This window comes from Onychomys torridus, chromosome 14 (genome assembly GCF_903995425.1).
Source record: "Onychomys torridus chromosome 14, mOncTor1.1, whole genome shotgun sequence".
Lineage (NCBI taxonomy): Eukaryota > Metazoa > Chordata > Mammalia > Rodentia > Cricetidae > Onychomys > Onychomys torridus.
The window spans coordinates 79,519,470-79,528,272 of NC_050456.1; positions in this window are offsets into that span (position 1 = coordinate 79,519,470).

An 8,803-nucleotide genomic window follows, 5' to 3' on the forward strand; every position below is an offset into this window, starting at 1 on the left:
ACCTAGTAACACCACCTGAGCACAGCAGGGCCCAGAAGCCTTTGCCCCACACCTCAGTGAATCCCTGATGAGTGGGTGGAGAGGGGCCACAGGGCATGAGCGTCAGAAGTCCTGATATCACCTGTAGGCTGAGACTTCCAGGGTCCAAGGCAGGGTGTCAGACGCCTGAGGAAGGTGAGGAGGGTGAGCTCAGCCTGATGTCCACAAATAGCAGGCACTTTTCTCCCAAGGGACTGGGAGAGCCATTGCTTAGGAAACACCACACTCAGTAGATTGTGCAAACCTAGATGGCTCCCTTCCCCTATTCTGCTGGACACTACCCCCCTCCATCACTTACCCCCCAGCTGAGGCAGACCCGCACGCAAGCTGAGGAAGCCTGACTGAGACTTCCCCCCACATTGGTCTCACACGTTCTGCAGAGATGTGGTAACAAGAAGGGTCAGGGGGCTTCAGCAGTTGGGCAGGTAATAGGGGCTGGCAGCCTGACCTGGGTCTCAGGGACCCCTCCTCAATGATGAAGGGATGCAACGTCACAATAGACCCTGGGCTGGCTTCACAGGCAGACTGTTCAGAAGCCATGGGAGGAAGGCAGACACTCCATGAGTATGTTCCTCTGAGGGTCATGAATATGTTACTTAGATAGAGGACATGATCCATGTATGATTCCACACTGGGGTCCTCACATGATCCTTCCAGGCCCCCAAAGAAGAGTCTGGGCCATCCTTGCATCTTCCAGATGAGGAAGGGACAGAGCCACTCCAGCGACACTGGGGTCCCAGGTTGGCAGCTGCAGAGCTGAGGTGACTCTGGCTGCCCTAAGACCAGACTCCTGTTTGGATAAGGTGTGGAACTCTATGGCCCTCCTCATGAGAGGGAGGAGGGCAGAGCCCTGCCCCCAGCAGGCAGGCAGGGCTTACTGCTGTTTTTCACACTGGTAATTTCCCTTTAGGGAGGCTTCAACTCTTCTGAGTGCCAGGGTTATCTCGAGGGAACATCTCCCTTTCAGCACACCCTCTGTTTTCCCAGCATTTTCTCTTCTAAAATCAGACTCCCCAGTTGAGAGCACTCCAGGCCACCCCCACCCCTCTCATCGTATCCCGTGATCCCTTGCGAGGTTCCCCCTCTAGCTGCAGAGCTTCCTGTTGCAGGAGAGCCATGGGGCCTATAGCTGTCACCTGCCTCCCCCAAGACTCCTCTGAGGCATAGTGCCCACCTTTGCTGAGGGAAGGGAGCCCACCCAGGCTGGGTTGCTTGTGAAGGTTTTGCTTGTTGGTTTATTTTTCCTGTCTTGCTGTCCCAGGGTTTCTCACCAAGAACAGGAGATGACTTCCGGTCTAAGTATGTGTGCCTGGTGAGGCACGACTCTTACATGCCTCTTCTTAGTCATTCCCTAGTCCTCCGTGCCAGTCCCTAGACTGCCGAGGGCCGTGGAACCTAGTCACTGCTCCTCTCTGAGGCTGTCTACCCAATTGCAAAATGAAACACAAAAACCTCCACTATTCACGCTACAGGCTGAATGCAAAAGTTAAACGATAACGCAGCACGGAAAAATCTAAGAACTCCCTCAGCCCAGTGGCTGCCTCCTGACTGGGCCCAGTCTGTGGCATCCGGCATGGAGGACACTAGTGTCCCCTGGGCTGGCTGTGATAGACATGAATGAATTATGCCAACCTCCTGCTGGTCCTCAGGGGCTTAAGTTTTGAGGGAAGGAATCGGACCATCACGTCCAATCGCTTTCCACTCACTATAACACTGTCCTTACAGCGCGCTGCACTGGAATGGAATTGTGGGCTCAGCGATTAAGAAGGCAGGGCGCCCGCAGGTGCGGAGCACACGGGGCCCTTTGGGCTGGGGACAAGGTCCCTGGTGGCTGGCGGAAGGACCCGGACTAGGTTTGCTCCGCGCCTCTGACTGCCCCAGAGGCCCAGGTCTGGGAAGCAGAAACTCACCGCAACCCCCCCACCCAGTTTCACTTTCTCTTTGTTCCCTCCCTCCCCTCCCACGGAGTTCTCTTTGAAGCGAGTCCGCGGTGCGGGCGTGTCGGGTCCCGCCCCCGCGCGGCTCGGTGCGTGCCCGGCCGGCGTGGCCCCCTTGGCGAGCTTTGCAAACCCGGCACTCCGGGTTCCAGCGGGTGCGGCCCCTGCACCGACCCCGGCCAGGTGCGCCAAGCTGGGCGCCGGGTGCGGCCGGTGAGTCAGGGCCACCCCCGCGCGGGCACGCGGAGCGGGTCCTGGGGCCTCGGGCCGACCCGCCGTGCGACCCGAGGGCCTGGAAAAACCGGTCGGGCCAGCGCGGCTGGCGCGTTCCGGCGCCGAGCGGGGCGGCCGTGCCGCATAAAAGGCGCAGCCACGCCGGCCGCCGCCGCACGGAGTGCCGCCGCCGAGCCACGCGGGCCAGGTCGCGGGAGGGCGCGGACCTGTGGCCCCGGAGCTACCAGCCACGCGGAGCTTCTGTCTGCACGCGCGCCGGGTCCAGTGGTTCTTAACAGTTCAACAGTTCTGTACCGCAATTGTGAAATGTTTAGGACCACTAGACCCGGCACGCACGGCGGCCACGACAACAACGACGAGGCGGCCCACGACGGCCAAGGTCTGCTTGGGGGACAGAGAAGGGTAGCGCCAGGCCATTGAGACCGGTGCAGGCTCGCAGGCTGGCTGGGGTGCGGAGCGACGACCCCGGACGCAGACCGGCCCTGGACCCACGCCCACGGTAGCCTGGTCTTTGGCCCTCGCTGCTGACACGTGCCAAGTCGAGGAGGCGCCCATGTCTCCTTCCTTCTCTCCAGATCCACCCTTGTCCGTAGTCAGCAAATCTCCAGCAGGAGCCGGCCTCAGGCCTCGGGGTCAAGGAGCACTCTGTGCTCCAGGGCTTCCTGGGAGTGGTGACTGGGGCTAAGGCTGCCAAGCTCTCAGCAAGCTTGTTGGCTTTCCCTTCTCCAGAGTGGGGCAGGGATCCTGTGAGTGCGGGTGGCATGGACGACCTCCCGGGCCGATGTCGCCTGGAGAGGAAACGTGAAGAGCGGTGGAGTTGTGTCCTGATGTGGAGTCGGGCCAGGGTGACATTTTGGGGTCTCAGGCTCCTCTGTTAGGTGGGGGTGCACCCATGGGAGAGGTCTAAGGGAAACGTTAGGTGGCCCTGAGCAAAGTGTGCTTGACATTTTTCATCTCAGGTGCTCAGGGCTTGTTAGATGGGACTGTGTGGGAAGGAATGGAGGGCCCAGAGACCCTTGAGCTGACAGCCTAGCAGTACCCAGAAAGAAAGCCCCCTCCTGTTCCAGCCTCCTTGGCTAGTAAGAGAGTCTCAGGGCAGCTGAGGATATGAGGCTGGTTAGAGCATTTCCCGCTGGATGAGTCCCTGTGCCCCAACTCCGCATTGGAGGAGTATCCTTCCTTTGCAGTTGGTGTAAGCACACACCAGGCAAGTAACTGGAGGGCTGGCTGTACAGGAGACAGCCCAGGGTGGGAGGGAGTAGAGTCATGCGCCCCCCACACCCCCACACCCCACCACCCCCGCCTCCAGAATTCATGTTGGGGTCAGCATCTTGTCTGTTGTCCAGGAAGTACCACGGTGGATACCTCGAGCTGCTTGAGAGCTGGTATGTGGGGCAACCCCGGGGTTCTCCTAGGAACCAGAGGGCCTCTCGGGTACTCTGCTGCCTGGCTCCATAAGGGTTTCTTTCAATGCCATGTTCTCTCCGTGGGGAGCTGCACCACCCTTGGCCACTCAGGAAGAGGTTGACATGTTGAGTGTCCCTGGTCTGTATAGTTCTGAATCTTTTAATGTGGTTTAAATATGTATATTGCAGGTTGATGAATAAAATAAAAATAAACATATTCGAAAGCATCCCTGTGTCCTTGAGGCTTTTCACCCAGGCCTGTTTGTGAGGCCTCTTTTGGCATCCTGACCACCCTTTCTTTCCCGTTTAACTCCAGAGGAGAAAAGAGTGGGGCCACTTTGTGGGGGAGGGACCATCCTGCTCCAGGCCCTGCCTCTGCTCTCTGCCAGCTTTTTCTTAGCTGGGGGGTTGGGAGTGGTGAAAGCAGGCCTCCTCTGTGGCTGCTTCTGTCATGAGCCCAGCTGCTGGGCCAGATCCCTTCCCAGGAGTCTGAGGAGCTGCTGAGCTGCGCTGCCCAGAGCCCAGAGTGGGGCACCTATCTTACTCCCTAGACGCAGGATTGGGTAGGGCTGGTTATGGGGGTGGGTGTGTCCAAACCCAGCTCTACCGCCTGCAAGCACCCTTATGCCCTGGAATTCCCACATCCTCTCCGAGGAGGAGTGGGGATGATTGGAGGGACCACTGAAGACAGTGCCACTGATCCCTGAGGGCACACACTAGTGGAGCTACAGCTTGGTGGACAAGCATTGCTTCACGGTGGAAAGACCTTTGGTGGGCTCACTGGAGAGGCACCCTCAGCTGGGCCTTAGAGGATCCATGGAAGGCCCCAGGAGGTAGCACTGTGCTGGGGCCACTAGGAGGCCAAGCAGCTCCCCTGCAGAGACTATATGTATACTTCTGGCACTCCTGTCCCTTAAACATCCCTTAAACGCAGCTTCCCAAGAGTGCCCAGGATTCATTGCCTAGTGTTATCAGGGCCCCTCACAGGCTGGCTTTCCTGCTCTGTCCCTGGCTATTGTGTGGGTGTGAATGGAGGTGTGAACACAGACTCCTTCCTACATTGCAGGGAGTGTGAACTGAGGTGGCTCCAGTGTCCTTGCCTACTGCGTTCTCTGCCCTTGCATGGAACCAGGACAGCACCAACCACATCCTGGGGCCCAGCACAGCCTCCCCTGGAGAATAACCAAGTCTTAAAGGTTTGCCTGGTACCTCCTGGTTTAGCATTGAAGGTCACATGATCTGGGAATCCTCCCTGTCCTGAGCACACTGGGAAGATTGTCGGTTCTACCCTGGATCAGCTCACAGAACACACCACCCTAGCCACTCAGACCACTTCCCCTACCAGCTGGCTTTCCCACGGGAGACACACAGCTGTGTTTATAAAGTTAATGTTATTCTGGTCTCCATTAAAGCTGCTAAGCCAGTATGCTAGCTGGGTTCTCAGGCTTGGATAGCTGACTCACCTGGAGGGCTAATGAAGAGCAGAGGTCCAGGCTCCTGAACCAGGATGGCCGGTTCCCAGGTGATTGTAGTGAATGCCCCAGGCTGAGAACCAGTATCGAGCAACAGGCCTCAGCAGGGAGAGGATTGCAAGAGGGGGCAGGCCTCTAGGCTTTGGAGATGGCCTGAGCCTTTTGTCCTCAGAGGAGCTCATGATACATCTGCCCTTGGCATCCAAGTCAGAGCTTCCAGAGCAGGGCTGGGTGAGTGTCTGCGGGGCCCCTTGGAAGTCTGTTCTCTGTTCACAGTGGAGGATGACGGGAAGTCTGTTCTCTGTTCACAGTGGAGGATGACGGGAAGGAACAAGAAGCCGAAGCTGAAGCTGGGAACGGTTCTGTCCACTCAGAAGCGAAGGCTCAGGGCTGCTGAACTGGGCTTCTGAAAACTGTAGGCAGAGGCAAGAATGTGGTGGAAGGCACCCTTGGAAGCAGACCTGATGGGATCTTCAGTAGAGTGGCAGAAAAGCACACCTCCTCTGTTCAGAACAACTAGGTAGATATCTTAAGGATGTAAACGTCTTGGGAAATGCACCAACTAACCCAACCCAACTGACCTACTCCTACTCAGCATATGAATCGGCTCTGCCCCAGTAAACCCGTTGTAAACTAGAAATATTGTTAAGTTGAAAAATGCATCTAGTACTCTAATGAACCCACCATGACACTGCAAAGTCTTAAGTTGAACCACTGTAAGTTGTGGGCTATCCCCAGCCATTGGTACCTAGTCCTAGGTTACATAATATATCTCAAAATTAAAATATATCTAGGCAGAGTGGCACATACCTTTAATCCCAGCCCTCAGGAGGCTGGGGCAGGTAGATCTCAGTGAGTTTTGAGGCCAGCCTGGTATACATAGTATCTTCCAGAACAGCCAGAGTTACATAGTGAGAAAAATCCAGAATAAATAAATAAATAATAAGTAAGCCTCAAGACTAGAAAGAAGGCTCAGTGGTTAAGAGTACTTGCTGCTCTTCCAGAGGATTCACCTCTCAGCACCCACATAGTGACTCACAACTGTAACTCCAGCTCCTGGAGGTCCAATGCTGGGCTTTGGAGATAGCCCAAGCCTCTTGTCCCCAGAGAGCCTAGGATACATGCTGTGGGATGTTCTGTATGTCAAACGTGTTGCTCTGATTGGTTAAAATAAATAAAGTGCTGATTGGCCAGTAGCCAGGCAGGAAGGATAGGGTAGGCGGGACAAGGAGGAGGAAAATTCTGGGAAGTAAAGGCTGGGGGAGAGACACTGCCAGCCACTGCCATGACAAGAAAGATGTAAGGTACTGGTAAATCACGAGCTACGTGGCAAAGTACAGATTAATAGAAATGGGCTAAATAAATATGAGAGTAAGAGCTAGACAATGGTAGGCCTGAGCTAATGGCCAAGCAGTTTAAATAATATAAGTCTCTGTGTGATTATTTTATATGTGGGTTGTGGGACCGCAGGGGCTTGGTGGCACCTGGAGAGAAGCTCTCCAGCTACGGATACATCTGCGTCCTCAGCATTCCAAGCCAGAGCTTCCTGAACAGGTAACCTGAAGGAGGCCTGGGCTGGGTGAATGCCTGCCTGTACAGGGCACTCTGAGGGTGTTCACTTATACAGACACATAAACATAAACAAAAATTAATAAAGAAATATCACCCTCTAGCCAGACTGATGAAGGAGAGAGAGAGAATACAAATGTGACCATTTTATAATATAAACTATGGGGCCAGGTATGGGGTGCATATCCTTAATCTTGGCACTCAGGAGGCAAAGCAGGAGGGTATAGCCAGGGAGCTCCAGGCCAGTAAAAGCTACATATTGAGACTTCGTTTTGAAAAATGTATATATACGTATGTAAGATGTATAATACCCATACAAACTAGCAAAACAAAAAATGAAAAACCTGGATAGTCATATATTTAATAAAAATTTAGAAATTTCAGTTAAAACTTTTTTGAGATTCATTGATTTTTATTTTATGTGTATGGTTTTTGTCTGCATGTACAATCTGTGTACCATGTGCATGCAGGGCCAGAAGAGGCCAGAAGACACAGTCAGATCCCTTCGATCCCTTGACAACTCCTTGGGACTGGAATTTCAGACAATTGTTAGTGGCCATGTGGGTGCTGGGAATTGAACCTGGGACCTCTGGAAGAGAAGTCTGTGCTCTGCATCTCTCCAGCCTGAATTTGCAGTTTAAAACCTTCCGACAAAAATTGTAGGGGAGTTGGGCAGTGGTGGTGGTGGTGGTGGTGGTGGTGCACACCTTTAATCCCAGCACTCGGAAGGCAGGGGCAGGTGGATCGCTGTGAGTTAAAGGCCAGCCTGGGTTACAGAGTGAGTTCCAGGATAGGCACCAAAACTACACAAGGAAACCCTGTCTCAGAAAAAGAAAAAAAAATGCAGGGAGTTGGAAAGGAATGGACAAGAAGGGCAGATTGTACCTTTAGAGGTGTGGATTTGCTTGTGATCTTGATTATGGTAATTAATGCTTAAAATTACTACATTTCATTGGTGATGTCTGTGTATTTATGTGGAGGTGGGGATGTGGAGGTCACAATCTGCAGGAGTTGTTTCTCTCTTCCAAGTAGTTCCTGGGATTGAACTCACATTGTTAGTCTAGGCAGCAAGCACCTTTACCCACTGAGCCATCTCACCAGCCCCATTTTTTGGTTTTGTTTTATTTGAAACAGGGTTTCACTATGTAGCCCTGGCTGTCCTGGAACTCACTATGTAGGTAAGGCTCAAACTCACAGAGATCCTCCTGCCTCTGCCTCCTGAGTCCTGGGAATACAGATGTGTGCCACCACATCCACCTTGCTAATTCCTTTCCTTTGTAAGGGACACTAATCTCCCATGAAAGGATATGCCGCTGTTCTTTTTTTCTTTTCTCTCCCACCCCCTTCTTCCCTGTGGTACTGGGGATGGAACAAAAGGCTTGCTCATGCCATCCCTGGCTGTACCCTCGCCAGCCCTCTGTTTCTACACTCCCCCGGTGGTGGTATTCGGGTCCCTCTACAGTTTGACTCCTGAAAGCAGTCTGTTGTGAATGTGGGTGTTGGAGTCTGCTCCATGTGGGCAGCTTTCCTGGAGTCTCTTGAAGAGACTCTGTGCTGAGCCCCGGTCCTGTGCTCTGCAGATCTGTACTCAGAAGTATGTGTGGCAGGCTTGGTTCAATCCCCAGGAAGCAGGAGCTAGACTTTTGTGCTGTGCTCTGATAGCATGTTGCCTCTATGCACAAACAATGTGACCCCCTTTAGGGTATTCCCTTTGGGAGTTGAGGCCTGTAAGCTCTCTTTGGAGTAGGTGTGAGACCTACCTCCTTAGCCCCCATCCTTCAGTGATCACTCATGATATTCTCCTTAGTCAATGTCACGCATGACTCTGCCAGTTTTTAAGTTGTTTTTCTTGGGAGGCTAAACCGTGTTCCTGCTATTCTATTTTGTCCAGAGTGGGAGTCCTCCTTGGCACCCCAAGAACACAAGTGTCTACTTCTACCTTTGGGCTGTTCTCTCCAAAGGTATTTTGTTTTCTCTCAGGGAATACCAAGGTTGCAAATGTACCCAGTGTGCTCTCACTTGGTGCTACTCTCTAATGGGCTCCTGTGCTGTGTGGGGTTCTCCTGAGGCTCTGATGTGCCGCTGACTGGGGGCAAGCCATACTCCCCGCTACTCCTAGGAACCTGGATTCAGGAGTACATTTGAC